The following is a 22,900-nucleotide window of genomic DNA, read 5'->3' as shown; positions in this document are numbered from 1 at the left end:
ACCGCTCCCTAGCCTGTTTCTTACTAAGGCTACAGATGTCTGCGAACCAGACCGCGAAGGACTGCTGCATGGTGCTGATCACCGAAACCTGGCTTCATCCACTCATACCGGACTCTGCTATCGAGCTAGCAGGCTACACCACACAGCGTCATGACAGGACTGAGAACTCCGGCAAGAGCAAGGGGGGGGGGGGCTCTGTATGTACGTCAATAACAACTGGTGTACTAATATGGTGACTGTAGACAGTCACTGCTGCCCGGACCTGGAGTATGTGACTATTAAATGCAGGCCCTTTTACCTCCCTCGTGAATTTACCGTAGTCATGACGTCATATGATGGCGCCGCAGATGGCAGCCACGGTGAGTCGCTCTCTGTTTATTTGTCTTATTTTGTGTGTTTTCTGTGTCCTCTGCTGTCCATCCCGGATCACTTTTACCAGAGAAGCGCTGTTAAACATCGGACAGTCTTCTGGTATTTTCTCTCCTGTTCTCTCCGATTCAGACTGTTTGTCGGAGATTCTAGCCGGAGCGGCGGTGCTGTACAAGCTAGCACGACGACGGCGGCGCGGAAAACGAGCCGGAGCACTCGTAAGGCTGAGGCAGAGAGGGTTCCGTTCTGCTCTACCGTCAATTCATCTGGCGAATGTCCGCTCCCTGGCGAACAAGATGGACGAACTGCTGCTCCTCACTTCAAGGAACACGGACTTCAGCAGATCCGCCGTGCTGTGCTTTGTGGAAACGTGGCTCAGCGAACGAACCCCCCACCACGCCGTGGAGCTAGCGGGGTTCCGGCTAACGCGAGCAGATCGCAGCGCGGAGCTCTCCGGAAAATCAAAGGGAGGTGGTCTCTGTTTCTACATTAATGAACGTTGGTGTACTGATGTCACGGTGTTGAAAGAGTTTTGCAGCCCTCTCCTAGAAACACTTCATAAACTGCCGGCCGTTCTATTCACCACGGGAGTTCTCCTCGATCGTCATGGCGGCTGTTTACATTCCACCACACGCACGTGCGAGTGAAGCCACGCAGATGCTGGCTGACCAGGTAACAGACATGGAGAAACTTCTACCAAACTCACTAATCATTGTTCTGGGTGATCTTAACAGGGCGAACCTCGCACACGAACTCCCCAGATACAGACAGCACGCAACGTGTCCCACCAGAGGGGCACAGACTCTGGATCACTGCTACACCGTGATCAAGGATGCATACCACTCTGCGGCTCGTGCAGCTTTAGGACTCTCGGACCACTGTCTAGTTCAGGGATGGGCAAACTACGGCCCGCGGGCCACATCCGGCCCACGGGACCGTTTAATCCGGCCCGCCAACCCTGAATTAATTGTATTATTAAACTTTTTTTTTTGTCATTTTGCCTGCAATGACTGCGTTTCCCCAGTAGATGGGGAACCGCTCGCCTGCGCATTTACTACCGGAAGCCGTGTCAGAAAGCTCGGTGCACACTCACAAGTGCGTGTACGTACTCAGTAGTACGGACATGGCGCACTCGCGCTCTATTTGTATCAGTCCCGAATTTAGAGCGTGGGCTGTGACGACAGCATTCTTGTAATTCGCGCGCTGAGCTTTCAGATACAGTTTTACGCTAAAGCCACCCACAAACCTTCCCCTGGAATCCTTCTATTAAAATGAGTCGCCCAAGGAAAAGCAAGGTGGACACAGTACCGAGTGTTTAAAAAAGAGTGGCCAATTTGGCTCGACGTACGCGACGTGACGTTCAGCCACATGAACGTCAACATCAACCCGTCACAGATCGAGGTAAACGGACCAACACCTCGGATCTCTCCTAAGAATTGCCACAACAAATTTTACTCCAGACTATGACGCACTAGCAAAAAAGGGAGACCAACAACACTGTTCCCACTGAAAATGAAGGGGAGGCTCTCAAGTTTGTTGTAAAAAAATGCATTTTGAATATGATTTGTATACATAGCACTGCTATGATAGCAGGGATTGAAACTAGCGACCATTCTCATTTTCAAACAATGCAGGATGCTCAAGGACATTGATGCACCACCTGTTTGCTACTAATCTTAACCTGTAAAGTTCTTAAGGCTTACTTTAAGGAAGTGTTTCCCGTTTCCTCACCTCTGTTATCAGGTGTTTGTGAGTTAAAACTGCTCTGATTTTCAGATACCCCTCCCCGTGTTGCCGTTTTGATTACTTTATTTGGATGTATGCTTTCACCGATTCTTCAAGATGATATATTTGGTCAGAATGTTTACCGTTTGATGTGATCTCATAAGATAAACATCTTTCATTAATCTGACCTGCAGGCACTGAAGTGATGGAGACTGTTATTCATAATAACAGTGTCGTATTTTATGAAAATCACTGATAACAGTTTTTTAGTGAATTTTTTTTTTTTTTAATGCTGTTAATAAATGCATTTGTTTTCAAAAAACTTGTTTGGAATATCCATGCTTTACTACCTAATAAAGGCCAAAATCTTTTATGCAATGACCTTTACAGGTCGCTTATATTACTTCACACAAACATTACGTCCATCTGCTCCTGGTTCGGCCCTCCAGTCCAAATTTAGAACCCAGTTCGGCCCGCGAGTCAAAAAGTTTGCCCACCCCTGGTCTAGTTCATCTGATCCCGGCCTACAGGCAGAAACTAAAAACTTCTAAGCCTGTGGTGAGGACTGTGAGGAAGTGGACAGTGGAGTCAAGGCAGGACCTCCAAGCCTGCTTTGACTGCACCGATTGGGGAGCTTTTGAAGCTGCAACTTCAGACTTGCATGAACTCACTGACACTGTCACATCATACATCAGTTTTTGTGAGGATCTGTGTGTGCAGACTAAGACCTTCTGCACGTACAACAACGACAAACCTTGGTTTACACCGAACCTCAGGAGGCTGCGTAAAGTCAAGGAGGAGGCCTACAGGAGCGGCGACCGCGACCTGTTCAGGCAGACCAGAAACACACTGAACCGAGAGGTCAGGAAAGTCAGGAGGTGTTACGGGGAGAACCTGAAGAGACATATCTCTGCCAATCCTGATCCCTCAACAGTGTGGAAAGGTCTGCAGAGCATCACGGGCTACAAGAAACGAACCCCCCGTCCTGTGGAGAGCCCAAGGCTTGCTTACCAGCTAAACAAGTTCTACTGCAGGTTTGATCGGTCCTCCCACACAACGGGACTTCCTGCAGCACAATCTACATACTCACCTCTCCCCACAACTGCTCTGTCCACACCTCTATCATCGTTGTCACCCACTCTCTCTCTTGCAGAGGCCGCGCCCGCACTCCAGGTCCACGAGGAGGAAGTGCGCCAGATGTTCGGGAGACAAAAGACCAGGAAGGCACCGGGCCCAGACGGCGTGTCACCTTCCTGCTTGAAAGTCTGCGCTGAGCAGCTGGCGCCCACCTTTGCACGGATCTTCAACCGTTCTCTGGAGCTGTGTGAGGTGCCCTCGTGCTTCAAGAGCTCCACCATCGTTCCAGTGGCCAAGAAGCCCGCCATCACAGGTTTGAATGACTATAGACCCGTCGCACTGACATCTGTGGTCATGAAATCTTTCGAGAGGTTAGTGCTGAACCACCTGAAGGAGGTCACGGGCCCCCTGCTTGACCCCCTCCAGTTTGCCTACCGGGCCAACAGGTCAGTGGATGATGCGGTCAACATGGGACTGCACTACATCCTGCACCACCTGGACACCCCAGGAACGTACGCCAGGATCCTGTTTGTGGACTTCAGCTCGGCGTTCAACACCATCACTCCTGACATCCTCCAACAGAAGCTCATCCAGCTTGCGGTGCCTGCCTCCACCTGTCAGTGGATCACCAGCTTCCTGACCAACAGGAGACAGCGTGTGAGGCTGGGGGGCATCACATCTGACACCCGAACCACCAATACTGGAGCCCCTCAGGGGTGCGTCCTCTCCCCACTGCTCTTCTCTCTCTACACCAATGATTTCTCCTCAGGTGACTCTCCTGTGAAGCTCCCGAAGTATGCAGACGACACCACTCTCATCGGACTGATCCAGGATGGTGATGAGACTGCGTACAGACAGGAGGTGGAGCGACTGGTCCATTGGTGCAGCCAAAACCACCTGGAGCTGAACCCGCTTAAGACCGTGGAGATGACAGTGGATTTCAGGCGAGTCCCTTCACCACTTTTACCCCTCACTATCCGCAGTAATACTATTCTCTCCACAGACACCTTCAAGTTCCTGAGAACCACAATCTCTCGGAACCTGAAATGGACCGGCCACATAGACTCTGTCCGGAAGAAGGCCCAGCAGAGGCTGTACTTCCTGAGACAGCTCAAGAAGTTCAACCTGCCGCGAGAGCTTCTGAAGACCTTCTACACTGCCATGATCCAGTCTGTCCTCTGCACCTCCATCACTGTCTGGTTTGGATCGGCCCCCAAACAAGACAAGCACAGACTGCAACGGACAATCAGGACTGCAGAAAAGATCATTGGAATCAACCTCCCATCTATCCAAGACTTGTACCTGTCCAGGACCAGGAAACGTGCAAGGAACATCTCTACAGACCCTTCTCACCCAGGTTGCAGTCTGTTTGAACTACTCCCCTCCGGACGGCGTTACAGAGCTCGGTACGCCAAAACCAGCAGACACAGAGACAGCTTTTTCCCCCAGGCTGTTGCTCTGATGAACTCACACCACTCTTAGAGTCTCAGAGTCATTACTGTGCAATAACATCCTGCTCTCCACACCTTGTTTGAATTTGTCTACACTGTTTGTACTATGTGTCCTCTCTGCATCCATTGCAGCCTGGTCATCCTGGAAGAGGGACCTTCAGATCTGTGGTCTCTTCTCAAGGTTCTCATTTCCCCTAGCGGGAGTTTTGAGTTCTTCCTTGCCCTTTTGGGAGTTTAAGATCAGGGGATGTTTGAGAATATTTGCCATTTTTCACATGTCCTGTGTTGTTAGTCACCTAAATGTTGAACAGAGTGTGATTTACCGAAGTCAAATTCCTTGTTTGGCACGCTCAAACATGGCGAATAAAAACTCTTGAATCTTGACTGTTGTTTACATACCTCCGGAGGCTAATGCTAAGCTAGCTATTGGACTATTACATGGCAGTATTAGCAGCCAGCTGAGCAGATATCCTGACGCAGTCCACATCATGGCAGGGGACTTTAATCATGTAGATTTGAAAGCAGCACTCCCTAGTTTCCACCAGCATGTTAAATGTGCCACTAGAGGAGTTAACACTCTGGACAAGGTCTACTCCAACATCAAGCTAGGCTACAGGGCAAAACAGCTACCTCACCTGGGCCAGTCTGACCACGTCACTGCTATTAATCCCGGCATATACCACCATCAGGAAATCAGCTCCTGTCATCACTAAAACATCACTAAAACTGTTAAAACCTGGCCTGATGACGCCTCTCAGCAGTTGCAGGACTGCTTCGACAGGACTAACTGGGACATCTTCGAACACCGGGACTTGAACGTGTTCACAGACAGTGTTCTGTGTTATATCAAGCACTGCACAGACACTGTCACAGTGGACAAACCTATACGGATATACCCCAACCAGAAGCCCTGGAGGACCCGGCCGGTCCTTCGGCTGCTGGAGGAGAGGGACACCGCCCTGTCCCTCAGGTCTGAGGACGGGGCTCTCTACAGCACAGCCAGAGCCAACTTGAGGAGAGGCATCAGAGAGGCCCAGCTTGCCTACAAGAAGAGGACTGAGGATCACCTGGACAGCAACAACAGCAAGCAGGTGTGGCAGGGTGTCCAACATCTCACCAACTACAGAACCACCATCGGAGCTGCTGAAGGGGACGCCTCACTAGCAGAGGTCCTCAATACCTTCTTTGCCCGGTTCGAGTCCGAGCCACCTGAAGCGGCCACATCACATCCCACAGTCCGCAGCAGCTTCACCCTCACAGTGAAGGAGCACGAGGTGAGGCGCACGCTGCGGATCATCAACTCGAGGAAGGCTGCGGGTCCTGACGGCGTCACTGGGCGTGTCCTGAAGGACTGCGCAGATCAGCTGGCTGGAGTCTTCACAAAGATTTTCAACCAGTCCCTTACCGAGTCCACCGTCCCATCCTGTTTAAAATACTCCACTATAGTCCCCCTGCCCAAGAAACGCCATATCACCAGCCTTAATGACTACCGGCCAGTCGCACTCACCCCGGTGGTGATGAAGTGCTTTGAAAAGCTGCCAGAGGGTGAGAGTGGGCTGTCATACATCCATACCTCTCAGTCTTGGTACCGGCTCCCCACAGGGCTGCGTACTGAGCCCACTGCTTTACACGCTCTACACACATACATGCACCCCCGCCCACCGCAGCAACACCATCGTGAAATTTGCGGATGACACAACCGTGGTGGGGCTCATCTCAAAGGGGGATGAGTCTGCCTACAGGGACGAAGTGGTGCAGCTATCGGAGTGGTGCGGAGAGAACAATCTGCTCCTAAACACGGCTAAAACCCAAGAACTGGTCATTGATTTTAGGAGGAAAAATAAAACGGACACTCCACCAGTTATCATCAACGGGGTCTGTGTGGAGAGGGTGTCCTCCTTCCGCTACCTGGGAGTCCACATCGAGGAGGACTTCACCTGGGGCGTGAACACCTCTGAGATGCTTAAAAAGGCCCAGCAGAGACTCTACTTCCTAAGGGTGCTGAGGAGGCACAGCATTACACAAAGACTGCTGGTGTCCTTCTATCGCTGCTCCATAGAAAGCACTTTAACGTACTGTATATGTGTTTGGTACTCCAGCTGCACTGCTGCTTAGAGGAAAAAGCTCCAAGGGGTCATCAACACAGCACAGAAGATCATTGGCTGCCCTCTCCCCACACTGGAAGACCTACACAGAACCCGCTGTCTCAAAAAAAACACAGAACATTCTGAAGGACACTTCCCACCCTGGCCACTCCCTTTTCGAACTGTTGCCATCAGGCAGACGCTACAGATCAATTAGGTCAAGGACTACCAGATTCGCCAACAGTTTTTACCCTACAGCGGTAGTCACATTGAATGCCGCTAAAAGGAAATGATTATGTCTGTGTATGTTCTTCTGCGGGTTTTTAGCTTGTATTTTTTTATCTTTTTATTCTATTTATTCTATTTTTTTTTTAATTTCATGCACTGATCGGTTGGCACTTTTTAAATTTCGTTGTACATGTGTGACAATGACAATAAAGATCTATTCTATATTATATTATATTATATTCTGCCTTCTGTTCCTGGTCTTGGATTTTATGACATGCTAGTTCTGTGGCGAGTATGTATTCTTCTTTGGGTACTTTTTTGGGTGTAATGGTAAAGTTTAGACCTTTCGTTAGCACAGTTTTTTTCTGCTTCCATGAGGGTGTGCGTTGATAAGTTTCGCAGCCATCTTTTGTTGGTTTTGAAGGGTGTTTGTCTGCTTTTTTTATGTTTGTTTCTATGAGGTTGTTTAATTTTTTGATCTGATGTTTTGTTATGCCAAACTCCTGCTCAAAGGTGGTCTTCAAGTATTCTTTTGCTTCCTCCTCTATATTCTTCTCCCCGGTGTAGTATAGTTTTTGAATCTGTCCATTTCCTCTTTTATTTGCACGTTGATTTTGTTTATCCTATTCGCCGTCATTCTTACTCTCTGAGGAGCCCTTTCCTTGCCTTTTGGATTTCTGCATTCCTCGTCGGGATGGAGTTTTTTATGTTGAGGCTGGCCGGTGTTATGTCCTCGTTCCTGCATCGCAGGTTGAAAATCAGGTGATTTATATGACGAGCTCGCTTCAGCTTCTCCAAACGGCGTGTCGCTTTGACTCCGTCATGTCCAAAACTTTCTCGAATTATTTGGATAAGGTTCATAGTCTTTGTATACTATACAGGACTGTCTCAGAAAATTAGAATATTGTGATAAAGTTCTTTATTTTCTGAAATGCAATTAAAAAAAGACAAATGTCATACATTCTGGACTCTTTACAAATCAACTGAAATATCGCAAGCCTTTTATTATTTTAATATTGCTGATTATGGCTTACAGCTTAAGAAAACTCAAAACTCCTATCTCAAAATATTAAAATATTTCCTCAGACCAAGTGAAAAAAAAGATTTATAACAGCAAAACAAAATAAAACATTTGAAAATGTCCCTTAATGCACTCAGTACTTGGTTGGGAATCCTTTGCACGGATTACTGCATCAATGCGGCGTGGCATGGAGGCAATCAGCCTGTGGCATTGCTGAGGTGTTATGGAGGCCCAGGATGCTTCAATAGCGGCCTTTAGCTCATTTGCATTGTTGGTTCTGGTGTCTTTCAGCTTCTTCTTCACAATACCCCACAAATTCTCTAAGGGGTTCAGGTCAGGGAAATTAGCAGGCCAATCGAGGACAGTAATGCCATGGTCAGTCCACCATTTACTGGTGGTTTTGGAACTGTGGGCAGGTGCCAGATCATGCTGAAAAATGAAATCATCATCTCCATAGAGCTTTTCAGCAGACGGAAGCATGTAGTGCTCTAAAATCTCTTGGTACACAGCTGCATTTACTCTGGACTGTAAACACAGTGGACCAACACCAGCAGCTGACGTGGCTCCCCAAACCATCGCTGACTGTGGGAACTTCTCACTGGATTTCAAGCAACTTGGATTTTGCTCCTCTCCAGCCTTTCTCCAGATTCTGGCGCCTTGACTTCCAAATGAAATACAAAACTTGCTTTCGTCTGAAAAGAGGACTTTGGACCACTCTGCAACTGTCCAGTGCTTCTTTTCCATAGTCCAAGTCAAACGCTTCTTCCGTTGTCTTGAGTTCAGAAGTGGCTTGACCATGGGAATACGGCTATTGTAGCCCATTTCCCAGATACGTCTGTGAACAGTGGCTTTTGATACCTGGACTCCAGCTTCAGTCCACTGTCTTTGAAGCTCCCCCGAATTCTGGAAGCGACTCTTCTTCACAATGCTGTTAAGGCTGCAGTCATCTCTCTTGGTTGTGCGGCGTTTCCTGCCACATTTCCCCCTTCCAACAGACTTTTTGTGGATGTGCTTTGAAACTGCACTCTGTGAACAGCTTGCTCTTTGAGAAATTTCTTTTTGTGTCTTACCCTCCTGATGGAGAGTGTCAATGATGGTCCTCTGGACAGCAGTCAGATCAGCAGTCTTCCCCATACTTGTGATTTAGTTTACTGAACCAAGCTGAGTGTTTTTCAAGGCTCAGGAGTTAATTAGATGATTCAAGTGATTAGTTGAATACCCTAGTAGTGTACTTTTTCATGATATTCTAATATTTTGAGATAGGATATTTGAGTTTTCTTAAGATGTATGCCATAATCAGCAATATTAAAATAATAAAAGGCTTGCAATATTTCAGTTGAGTTGTAATGAATCCAGAATGTATGACATTTGTCTTTTTTTGATTGCATTTCAGAAAATAAAGAACTTTATTACAATATTCTAATTTTCTGAGACAGTCCTGTATGTGGGCCCTGAGATTTGCTGACAACCAGTTCAGGGTGTCCCCCGCCTACAAAGTCAACTGGAATAGGCCCCCTTGCACTCGCATCCCTCGTGAGTATGAGGTTAAGATAATGGTTGGATATTTCTTTGCCTCAATATTTGTTACCCCCGGGCTGTTGTGTAATGTTTTGAGTTCCCAAATTATGGTTTAAGGCTTTATTTATTTATTAAGGCTTTATCACTAAATTCTAATTTTCTGAGACAGTCCTGTATAGCAGTGGTCCCCAACCTTTTTTGCGCCACGGACCGGTTACATGTCAGAAATATTTTTGCGGACCGGCATTTATATAAATAAATAATACATTTATATAAATAAATAAATAATACATTTATAATAAATATATAAATACGATGAAATAAAATGATACGACTGACATAAAAACAAGTACAAATGACAAAAATAAAACTCACCATTACGTTGAATTAGTGGGAGCACTGAGTTTGTTTCTCAGAAACGAGCCGGTCCCATCTAGACGTAATCGGAGACAATGACACCCGAAGTGATTAAGGTTTGTCTTTTATTGCAGGATGCTTGGTCTCCATGTGTTGAAGCAGTTTTGAATGCTTCATTGCCTGGTTAGTTAGCCTGTCGCCACATATTAGCTTTGCGGGCTCGACTGGGGAAACATGTCACGTGACCGGGACGAGTGTCTTGATCTGAATTAATTGATCGTCGATAATTTTTTTTTTTTTCTGTGCGGCTTGGCGGCCCGGTACCAAGTGACCCACGGACCGGTACCGGTCCGCGGCCCGGTGGTTGGGGACCACTGCTGTATAGGGTAGACTCTGACAGGTCTGCCGAGCCGGCCAGCTGATAAACGACACGCCAGTAGCACGTCGGAGGATGCATCTGAAGAAGACTGGAGACACAGCTAAAAAAAATTTGTTTGTCTGAACAAAATAACTACCCTATATAGTATATGAAGACATTTTGAATCTTATCCAAATAAGTCCTTCCATTCACTTGTATTGCGTTTCTTTCCCATTTTGACACATTTTGTTTTGTTACATACCTCAAATATGTACTTATGATCGCAAACACAAGAGAAATTTTAAGGCTATTACAGCATGAAATTAAAAGATCCGACTAAATGTATTTTTAATTTTAAGAAAAAAAGATCAGCAAAATACAACAATAAACTATATTTTATTATATTACATATAGTACATCTTTTCTTGCTATCACATTGTTGAACAGCTTGGATATGATTTAAGCAAAATTTGGTTTTTCTTTTACCTTCATCAGAAAATACATTTGGTTTGTGTTCATAGAGCAAGAATAGGTGGCCTTGTGAGGACTTCAACTGAGCTAACTAAGTGCTGTCTTTTGTGTGTGAGTGGAAACATTCAAGGACAGCGTGAGATACCAATGGAGAAGCGTATATTCAGGAGGGGAGGTGTAAGGAGTTGGCCACAATTCAGAGGTCATTCATGACTTTGAACTAAATAGGTTTTGTACTCTAAATGCCCACACTTGCTCCAGACAAACTCAGAATCAAAATCTTTTATTATACCATTAAAAATTTCAGTAATCTGCCGCCACCTGGTAGCACCATCTTGATTTAAAAAAAGGATTGTGACTCTTATTTCAATATGCATTGTGGTGGCAAAAATCCTTTCTCACTGTATACTATATACTCCTGTTCCTTAATATATGCAGTAATCATTTTAACTTCCTACAATAAATACATGGCACACTCATTCATCTCCAGGTATCGCACACCACATTCGATCAAACTATACTCTGGCCTTCTCATGTCTTAAACACATGCTATCCTCATCTGTATGTGTGATTTAAACCACAGAAACCCTGTATCTCTGTGTGCTTTTTCACCTTTTCAATTTCCTGGTAACCTAATCCCTTCTGTTTTTCCATTCGTCATCATGGCCTAGGGGACAACAAGGTTGCAAGACTGTATAAGAAGAGAATAAATGGGTAATAAATTGTGCCTTTTGATATAAATTGGATTATGGAAATGGCACACCCATGTACGTATATGCTAGTGGGTGCAAATGTATACAACACATGATGCCATTTAAGATATCATGATACAGCAGCATGTTGCTTTGAAAAGTACTTGAATTTATATTAAACGTCTACGTATGTGTAGTTGTAGACATGTTCACAGTGACCATGGACCATTGTTTCTTAACTGGGCATTTTCTGGGGCAAAATGGAATAAAAAAAAAATGCTGTCAGTAGACTTTTGGCTTGGACCTTTCTTCTTGTATTCCACCTTCCACCCATATTCCAAAGACCTGTATACAGTTTTGGAAATGTTACTTTATAAAATAAATTGGTTATATTTACTGATTATTTTCTCTCTCTCTCTAGTATATATAAGGATACGTTACTTTATGAAATAAATTGGGTATAGTTACTCCTTCTATCTATCTATCTATCTATCTATCTATCTATCTATCTATCTATCTATCTATCTATCTATCTATCTATCTATCTATCTATCTATCTATCTATCTATCTATCTATCTATCTATCTATTCCAAGGGTGGCCAACCAGTCAGAGACTAAGAGCCACATTTTTTACTGTCATCGCAAAGAGCCACATCATACACATGAGCACAGATGAACACCCCCCCCCCCCACACACACACACACACGCACACAAACGCGCACGCACACGCACACACACACGCACACACACTCCTCTGCTCAGCCAAATTTATTGTGTGACATTATTATGTCACGCACCAACATGATGACAAATTGACTCCTACAGTACTAAAACCACAGACCAAAGACCACATTTTCAACAATGAACATTGTGTGCATTGTCTCACACAGACAAACTCTCAGTTCAACAAATTCCACAAACAAAAACATAATAAGTTTTTTCACTTACTATGTGTGGCGGGACAGACCATTCGTTTGAGTTCGTCGTTTTCAGGAGACAAGATTTCAATAACGTCACTGAGGCATATTTTAACGAACTCCACTTCATTGTATGGCTTTTTAGCCGTGCAATGTTCCAAGCCAGTTGAAACAATGCAAGTGTGACAGTCTCTGAGTGCTTCGTAATTTTTTTGAAAAACTGTACCTATTTTTCAAAGTCTCCAAACTTGTGCTTGCGAAATTCAGTCCCTTTTGCAAAGTCCTTATCGATATTGGCATGAAGTGAGCTGAAGTGGCGCTGACCATTTGAAGCTTTTAAATGCGCCAATGACGTCCGACATATGAGGCAGAAAGGCTTGCCATAGCGTTCAACAAAAAACAACTTTAACTCTGTTAAAAACGTCCTGTGTTCATCGTCATATATTCGTTTAGCTGTGCATTTTTTCCTTGCCATTTTGGCAAGCGTCTTGTCAGCTTTTCTGGACCTAATGGGCCCCCGTAGTCACAGTCGCCAGCCATTAAAAAGCCAGCAAAACCAATCGCTCTGTTTGTCCCTCCTCCTTTGCGGGATTTCACCTCACGCGCCTGCGCGTTTGACCAAAATACCATATTGAACTCAAGCGAAGCAAATACGCACGAAAAATAAACACAAATGTTGATATGAACGTAAAAGAGCCGCATGAAACTAGCCAAAGAGCCGCATGCGGCTCGCGAGCCGCGGGTTGGCCACCGCTGATCTATTCACTTCGTGCTTTGTGGCACATAAGCCTTCACAGAGCGCTTCCACTTGTCACGGTCAGCTGCTGCAGTCCTCGCTTCAGACGATCACTTCCATCCTGCTTCTATCCTTTCTTTCTCGACAGTACGCCTCCAGGCGGTCTTCGGTCTTCCTTTCTTTTTCCTTCTCAAAGTCAAAGTCAAAGTCTTCTTCTTCTTCTGATACCCAGATCATGGCTGTGTTGCAGTCGTTGTTGTGGTCTTGCCGTAGCATGTGTCCAATCATTTTCCATCTAGCGCATCCTAACTTCTTCACTCAATGGCTCCATTTCAGCTCTCTCTAATAGGTCTTTAGTGCTGATGTGATCTTGCCAATGTATGCGGAGTATTCTTCGTAGGCATTGGTTGTGGAACACATCAATTGCCTTGCTGTCCCCTTTATTCATTTTCCACGTTTCGCATCCATACAGCAGTACTGGCACTACTAGCGTCTTATAAAGCTTTAGCTTGGTTCTTCTTAAGATGTCATTGGAGCTCCAGATCTTTTTACCGTATTTTTCGGACTAAAACTCCGGAATATCGGTCGCATTAGCCATAAAATGCACAATAACGTGAAAAGAAAACCATATATAAGTCGCTACGGAGTATAAGTCGCATTTTGGGGGAAATTCATTGGACAAAATCCAACACCAAGAACAGACATGAACGAGCAACAAGAGGCTAAACGATAGGTATGCTAACGTGACATAAACAGAAACAAAGAGCTGAGAACGGGCCTGACGTAACATTCAGAGTTATTCAAATAACTATTACATAAATAACATGTTTATAAAACCATCTGTCACTCCAATTCATTAAATCCATCGATCGTCCTTTATGTCAACAATGTCATAAACGCGGGCGCGCGGGTGCGCGCAGCTGACGGCGCTTGCACTTCAAAATATTCCACAGGCCCATATAACAATATATAAATTATATATCAAATAACTATTATATATGTAAGCAATAATATTATCAAACATCTGTGTCCCTCCAAATCATTAAATCCATCGATCAAATTCCTCGTCCTTTGTCAACAACGCCGCGCGTGCGCCATGACGTCAGCCTCGTCGTTATTCCACAGATCTAGTATATAGTAACTATATTGTAGCGTTAACAAAGTACAAGGAAAGACGTGGGTTTGGTAACTACACTGGTGACTACACTGCAGTGCTAAATTGGATCTATTCTAAATGGTTTAGTACTCTGCATGGAATAATGAAGGTGCTTAAAAGGGCAATTCTTATGCTTTTCACTTTTGGCACTCAGTGAATGGAATACTTAAAAATGCTTGTAAAAGTGCAAGCAATGATGGATCTGGAGTCTATTAAAAACACACTGTCCCGTAGTCTATGGCTCTCTATATTATGATGGGACACCAGATAACTTTGAAGGTCAAACACAAATGAAAACAAAGTGTACAATTTTTCTGCCGTGATTTCATGCATAGACCTTATCATGCGTAGCTTCTTACAGACAAACACCTTCATTCAGTCAAGGAAGGAATGATGGTCATAAATCAAATTATCCTATCATAGATCTTGCAATATATCTGCACAACCAATTGGTTCATTTTCATTTTTGGAACATTAACATTTTGTTATGGACTGGGTAGGACAACCAGGTCAACACGAACCTTGTTTATTGAAATAGAAGGAGGGAAAAAAAGAAGAGAGAAAATGGGGTTCCGGGCAGGGCATCAGCAGTAGGGAAGCTGGGTCGAGGAGGAAGGAGAGAGTGGGCGGGGCAGTGACAGAGGAACAGCCGAGGACGGGTGACGACAGGCTCCGGGACACGGCTGGGCGTTTTTAAAGCCGAGTGCAGGGAGGTAGGGAAGACAGACCAGTGGGCAGGCAGGTGGATAGGTAGGTGTGTGTGTGTATGTGGGGGGGCAGGTAGATAGATAGATAGATAGGCAGGCTAGGAATGCAGACAGATGGCCCGGGAGGTCGGTACACAGGCAGGCGTCGGATCAGGTAGAGCACAGCAAGCTGTAGTCAGCGACAGGTGGTCAAGCCAGGCGTGTTACTGATCATTTGTGGTTGGTTCAGGCAAGGTTCGGTGTCAGGAATCAGAGCAAAGAGATCCAGCGAGGAGGAACAGGTAGCAAGGAGGGCGTGTAGCAATGCAGATGACCCGGCCAGGAGTGATGGGAGAACGGTGTCTAAATACATACTATGATGAGCGGGTAACAAGGAACAGGTGGTGGCGATGAGCAATGATTAGAGCAGCCAGTTTCTGATTGGTTAGAACAATCAAGGACGTTAGGACAATCGAGGGCACCTCCTGCAGCTCTTCGCTTTGATTTGGACATCCACTCTTTCTTTGATTTTTTATATTATGTATTTTATGTGCCCTCTCTGCATCCATTGCAGCCTGGTGATCCTGAAAGGGGGATCCTCCCATCTGTGGTCCCTTCTCAAGCTTTCTCATTTTTCCCCTAGTAGGTTTTTTTTTAGTTTTTCCTTGCCCTCTTGGGAGCTTAAGATCAGGGGATGCTTTGAGGATAATTGTCAATTTGTTTTGTATATGTGAAGCCCTTTGAGACTGCTTGTGATTTAGGGCTATATAAATAAACTTGACTTGACTTGTTAGCATGCGATCGAGGATTAGCGCGAGGGGCGTAGAAGCTGGCTGTGTGCGAAATGGAAAGTTACTCCACTCGTGGACAAGAGCGGAATCGTGGCAGGAGGGCGTAGCAGTGTGTGTAACGGAGAACTACCTTACTCGCTGAATGTAGACTAGCGTCATGACGGGATTGTGGCAGCTGACAGTACGTGTGGCGGAATGTCGATCGGCAGGGCGAATGCGGAGTGGAGACATGACACATTTCTTGAACGTAGTACATCAAGGAAATCTGTCCTGCTTTGGGATACGTGCCTCAAAATATAGAGTTTGATTGTGAAACGCACATTTTGTCTGTAGGGTTTACTCAGGTTTTGTGTTTCATTTCCAGACCCATTGCCCAAAGCACTTCTACAAATTGGCTCTTTTCACATCTTTGTATTCTTTCTGTAGGTTGACCAGATTTGGGTTTCTGAAAAAGAGGAGACCTTTTTTTTTTTGAGGAAGCAGGGGGGTGCTAGTAGTTAAATGACAAGGTGTCTGTAGAGTAATTGTATTTACTGGTCAATAACACAAAACACCATATGTACAAGAACATATTTACACTAGCAAAAACATATGTACACTAACTTTTTAGTTTTTTAGTTGTACACCAAGTAAAAAAATAGAGGTGTGAAAATCCCTGCAGGTCCATCCATCCATCCATTTTTGAACCGCTCAGTCCCCACGGGGGTCGCGGGTGTGCTGGAGCCTATCCCAGCAGTCAACGGACGATTTTTCTCAATGAATTTGTTGAGATTGGTGACCTGATTAAAGCACTTTGCATCATCAACTTCGACTCCCTTTTCAACCAGGTTCCTGATGCAGGCTACGTCAAAGTCAAAGTCTGCTTTATTGTCAATTTTTTCACATGCCAAGACAGACAAAGAGATCGAAATTACGTTTCGCATTATCCCACGGTGACAAGACATAGTACACAATATACATACAAGTAAACAACACAAAAAGTAAAAACATTACATTATTCCAGCCTGGAATTTCACTCAGATCCATCCACATAAAAATGGAAAAATTGGTCACACCTTTTATCACAAAATTTACAAACACTTCTGTCTTCGTTTGGGCGCAGGAGAAATTTTGAGCTGATGGGGAGTCTATGAAAATCTTCCTTAACAAGCCAGATGTGCAGTTCATTGACCTGTAGCTTTCATGGTGCGTAACAGTATGAAAAACATAGCTACCTTCTGCTGCAGTGACGGCTACATTTTCGGACTTGGACATAAAGAAATCCGTGACTTTGGATGATGCTCTCTCGCCCCTCGCTGCTTTAGTGTGCTTGGCTGAATTGATGTGTGTCTGTAAGTCGTTGGCACCTTTATTTATTTATTTATTATTTATTTAGTGCCTGCCTTACACGTTAAGCATATGCTTACACGACCCTGGCGAAAGCACGCAATTTTTTTATTTGTCCGTGAACGTGCATTTTCGTTTCGGCATTGTTTGTAAACACTCGCTGGCAAGCACTCGCCTACTTCCTCCACGCACGCACGCACACACACACACAATGCAAGGTGGCTAGATTTGAGGTGAAGGGCGTGATTTATTTGCGAACAATTACAGGGAAACCTGGAATTGTAATGGAACAGACAGTACAGCCAAATGCTGAGCGACAGACTTTATTGTGGGGAGGAAAGGGAACGGTGGGGCGCTGGAGCGGCGATCGGACTGGAGTGTAGTTGTCAAGCGAGAGTTGCTGAATGGTGAACCTGGTGGAATAGCACTCTGCTGGGCTTCTCACTGGAACGGGTTGGCTGCGGACTGGAAGACTCCTAGGAGAAGAGTAACCGGCAGAACGGACAGACGGACTAGACAGACGGATCAAAGGGCGTACCAAAATGGCAAGGGGAGTCAGGCTTACAAAGACTGGTGAGCTAACCGGCATCACGAGACAGGCTGACAAGTGGGTGACAATGAGCACGCGACAGGTGTTGGCGATTCCATTGATTGTAGGGGGCGTGGTCGAATAGCAGGTGGCGTAAGCACGTGACAGGAGTAGAGTGAAATGGAACGGAGTGACAATTCTATTGACAATGTACTGTACATATGAGGCAGTCGAACAAAATCCCGGACAATTTTGAAATTGCCCCTGGACATATTTTTGGGGCTGAAAAGAAGGGAAAGAGGACGTCTGGTCACCCTAGTTTCGGTGACTCTCATCTCTCACAAATCTTTGTGAAAAGCAACATGATTAAAAAAAAAGAATAATTTCTAGAGAAATCTCCCAGACATTTTCATCTGCCTGTTGTTTTCCATTACACATGCAATTAAATCATGCGTGAAGGAAATTAAGGAAAAGCAACCAAAATGCTGGAAGAATAAACAAGAAATGGTTATGTAACCAACACAAGAAAGGCACAGGGTACTGATAGCGGTTTACTATCGTCCACTTTAATTACCAATTTCTTACGAGCGCAATAGCGTAAATCAGGGCGCTGTCGTAAACTTTGCAGAATACGGTGTCGCAACAATCAACAACAAAAACTGCAATGGTAAAAAAACAACATACTGTAGAAAAAAATGTAATAGTGGATATAAACGCTAAATTACTATTACAAAAAAAATACAAATACAGCTGGGTTACAGTTACACTTCACTAGATGCTGAGTACAGCAGGTTACTCGCCTCATCTATAATTCAACTTTTCACTTTGTATAGGTCAAGGGTGGGCAAACCTTTTGACTTGCGGGCCGAATTGGGTTCTAAATTTTGACCGGGGGGCTGAACCAGGAGCAGATGGATGTAGTGTTTGTGTGAAGTAATATAAATGACATGTAAAGGTCATTGCATAAAAGGTTTTTACTTTTAGTAGATACTAAAGCATGGATATTAAAAAAAGCTTTTTGAAAACAAATGCATTTATTAACAGCATTAAAAAAATATTTCACCAAAAAACTACTATCAGTGATTCTTATTAAATACGACACTGTTATGATGAATAACATTTTCCATCACTTCAGCGCCTGCAGGTCAGATTTATGAAATATGTTTATCTAATGAAGCGAAATCACATCCAACCGCAAACATTCTGACCAAATACATCATCTTGAAGAATCAGTGAAAGAATACATCTAAATAAAGTAATAAAGAAATCAATAGTATTGTTGGTTTCCCTTTTTTGCTAGTGCATCATAGTCTGGAGTAAAATTTGTTGTGGTAATTCTTAGGATAGAGCCGAGGTGTCGGTCCGTTAACCTAGATCTGTGACGGGCTTTGTTGACGTTCGTGTGGCTGAACGTCTTCTCACACACGTAGGTCGAGCCAAATCGTCCACTCTTTTTTAACATTCGACACTCAGTGTCCACCTTTCTTTTCTTCGGGCCACTCATTTTAATGGAAGGATTCCAGGGGAAGGTTTGTGGGTGGCATTAGCGTAAAACTGTATCTGAAAACTCAGCGCGCGAATTACGAGAATATTGACGTCAGCCTACACTCGAAATTCGGCACTGATAGATGAAATTACTACGTACTACTGAGTACGCACACGCATTTGTGAGTGTGCACCGAGCTTTCTGACACGGCTCCCGGGAGTAAATGCGCGGGCGGGCGCTTCCCCATCTACTGGGGAAACATAGTAATTGCAGGGAAAATGACCCCAAAAGAAATTAATAATACGATTTATTCAGGTTTGGCGGGCCGGATTAAATGGCCCCGTGGGCCGGATGTGGCCCGCGGGCCGTAGTTTGTCCATGTCTGGTATAGGTGCTGTAGTCGCGACCTAGTAGCACAAATAATTTGAATGTGTTTCGATATGTACAAGTGTGTTTGATTGGGTTTTCCTACAGGTTAAATGCTGCTTGTCATCTAATGGCTTCCTTGTTTAGAACAGCGGAAGAAATGAAGGAGGGAATTTATGTGTTGGTGATTTGTTATCACCTGCCTGGGTGTTTGGGCCCTTGCTGACACCTAAATACTTCAGATGGGCATTTAGGAGAGAAACCTTTCTTTGTGGCACTTTCCTTTAGTCAACAAATGACCTTGGGGTTGTACTTACATGTACCTTATGACAGTAAAGGTTTTACTGCAAAATCAGATCCTCGCCATCAACAGCAAGCATTGAAAATAGGAAACAGTCTGTCGTCATGAAGGATTCTCACGACTTTTCTCTTTCAAGACTGAATAATTTTGTTAGTGTTTGATAACCAATATAACCACACTTCTAAAAATAGTGGTCTCTGCTCTAACAAACGCAGTCCATTAAACAATCACCTGTTTTTTCCACCAATAGCCACAAGGGATTTGGGGACCCTTTTGACATTGTTACTTTAATTTTTGAACACACTAAAACTATTTAATCTTTGTACTTGATTCAATTAGAGTCTATTTCTAAAGCATTTTAACAACCACTAGTGATGTGCATTCCAGTTCTTTTAAGTGAACTGAATCTTTAAAACCAGTTAACTCAAAAGAATCGTTCAAAAGAATCGGCCGGCAGTCTCTTCATGCGCTTGCACATTAGCCGTTAGCTTGGAGAAAACGAGTACGAAAGAAGTGGTGTTTCAGTAAGTGGTTCTTTCTTTCCTTGGTAAATCGTAAATCTACATTCTGGCTTACAAAGTTATTCACACCAGGAGACACAACTCGTTCACTGACTGATCCGTTGATGCACGGGAAGGCAGTTCACTCACTGACTCGTTCGCGAACGGGAAAGTCAGCACTCGTTCACTCACTGATCCATTCTCGCAATGAACGGGAAAGGCAAATCACTCACTGTTTTGTTCACTCACTGATCCGTTCAGTGATGAACGGGAAATGCAATTCTCTGACTCGTTCGTGAACGGTAAATTACGTCTTTTTTTTCTTCGTTTTGTTTTACGGCGGGGTGGCACCAGCTTCAATGTGTATTATCGACACCTACTGTGTGGGATAAGTTATGTTATTCTATGTTGGTTGAAGTCATATGAACTGAAAAAAGAACGAATCACTTCAGGAAGTGATCCGTTCACTTACGTTCACTGAAATGATTCATTCTTTTGAACGTATCGTTCACTCACGAGCCAACACTAAACCACATTGCTCAGAGGCACGCCCCTCGCAATGAGCACTCATTCGCGCTGTACGGCAGTGCTTTTTTTCCACCTGCGTGAAGCTGGCCCCCCACCCCACGTTTCGTTTGTGCTAGTTTGTGCCGTAAAAATTTTCATTTGTGCTGCAACGGGTTTTTAGTTATGAAAGATTATTTCATAGGTCATCCAGAGTTCACCCAGCCCCCATCTGCTCCAAATGAACCTAAAATGGTACAGTTCGTTTGTGCTTCAGTTGTGCTGGTTTGTGCCGCAAAATTGTTCATTTGTACTGCTACGGTTTCGTAGATATTACACATTTAATTTATAGCGATGATGTCACTCAGCCCCCCATTTACCTCCAAAAGGACCCAAAGTGGTACCGTTGTGTTTGTGCTTCGTTTGTGCTGGTTTGTGCCGCAAAAACTTTCGTTTGTTTGTAGAAAAGATCATTGGAATCAACCTCCCTTCTATCCAAGACTTGTACCTGTCCAGGACCAGGAAACGTGCAAGGAACATCTCTACAGACCCTTCTCACCCAGGTTGCAGTCTGTTTGAACTACTCCCCTCCGGACGGCGTTATAGAGCTCGGTACGCCAAAACCAGCAGACACCGAGACAGCTTCTTCCCCCAGGCTGTTGCCCTGATGAACTCACACCACTCATAGAGTCTCAGAGGCATTACTGTGCAATAACATCCTGCTCTTCACACCTTTTGAATTTGTCTACACTGTTTTTGCCATTTTTATTGTCGGACTCGGTGGACTCGGTCAAAATCAGCACCGAGTCCGGCAAAAAATGACCGAGTCCGGCCGAGTCCCCGAGTCCGAACCGAGTCCACAGCCCTGATCAACACTGTTTTTCAACAATTCAAACAATGCATCTCTGCACTGTGTAGAACACAGCATGTGGGAAGATCTTAGTATTTACTGATGCTGCTTTCACTCCACTTCCCAGGTCATTATACAACTCCCAGGCATATGCAGTCCTCCTGCAGTATGCCACGTAATGCGCAAGAGAATCCTGGGTCAGTCCTGGTTCAAAGGCAATAACTGCTCTCAAAGTAAAAGTCTTCTCTTTTAGCTCCAGACTGGAGGGAAGTTCAAGCAAGGCAACTTCCTTGCAACTGCTACCAAGGTCAGTGTCAATCCACACAGACTCTCCCAGATTGTAGCTGTGGGTAACATTCCCTGAACACAGAGCCTTGCCTGTACTGTTGTCCTGTGTTTTGAATGCAGAGGGACACTGGGAAGGATTTTCAATTGGCCTGAGGCAGAGAGAGTCAGGAAGGCTGAGTCCCTCAGTCTGAAGCAGCAGTCTGAAGATACCGTATTTTTCGGACTAAAAGTCGCTCCGGAGTATAAGTCGCATTTTGGGGGAAATTTATTCGACAAAATCCAACACCAAGAACAGACATGAACGAGCAACAACAGGCTAAACGATAGGTATGCTAACGTGACATAAACACAAACGAAGAGCTGAGAACGGGCCTGACGTAACATTCAGAGTTATTCAAATAACTATTACATAAATAACACGTTTATCAAACCATCTGTGTCACTCCAATTCATTAAATCCATCGATCGTCCTTTATGTAAACGATGCCGCGTATGCGGCGCGCCGCTGACGTCGGACTAGTCGTGAGTTGCAGTTCTAAATATTCCACAGACCCATATAACGATATATAAAGTATATATCAAATAACTATCATATAAACAACAATATTATCAAACCATCTGTGTCACTCCAAATCATTAAATCCATCGATCAAATTCCTCGTCCTTTGTCAACAACACCGCGCGTGCGCCGCTGACGTCAGCCTCGTCGTTATTCCACAGATCTAGTATATAACTACATTGTAGCGTTAACAAAGTACCAGGAAAGATGTGGGTTTGGTAAACGCCTCTTTATTTAACAAAAGAGTTCAACGAGCCAACCACTACTGAACTGTAACGATAAAAACATATACAAGTTGCTGCACGAAATAAAATATATTAAATAACTATAACATAAATAGTTCACCGCCACATGGCCCCAAGCACCGGCGTGGACTTCCAGGCGTGTGGCGGCGTGGACTTCCATCCCCGGAGGTGGCACATCCAGCCACGGAGGTGGCTGGGACCTACGCAGAGTAGGACCGGGCGTGCGTAGGAGCAGTGTCCGAGCCCCATCCATCGTCCCCGGACAGCCAGCTGCCAAGCGCCGGCCCCCGACTTCCAGCCACGGAGG

Source organism: Syngnathus acus, chromosome 21 (assembly GCF_901709675.1).
Source record: "Syngnathus acus chromosome 21, fSynAcu1.2, whole genome shotgun sequence".
Taxonomy (NCBI): Eukaryota; Metazoa; Chordata; class Actinopteri; order Syngnathiformes; family Syngnathidae; genus Syngnathus; species Syngnathus acus.
Note: the sequence above shows the minus strand (reverse complement) of the source record.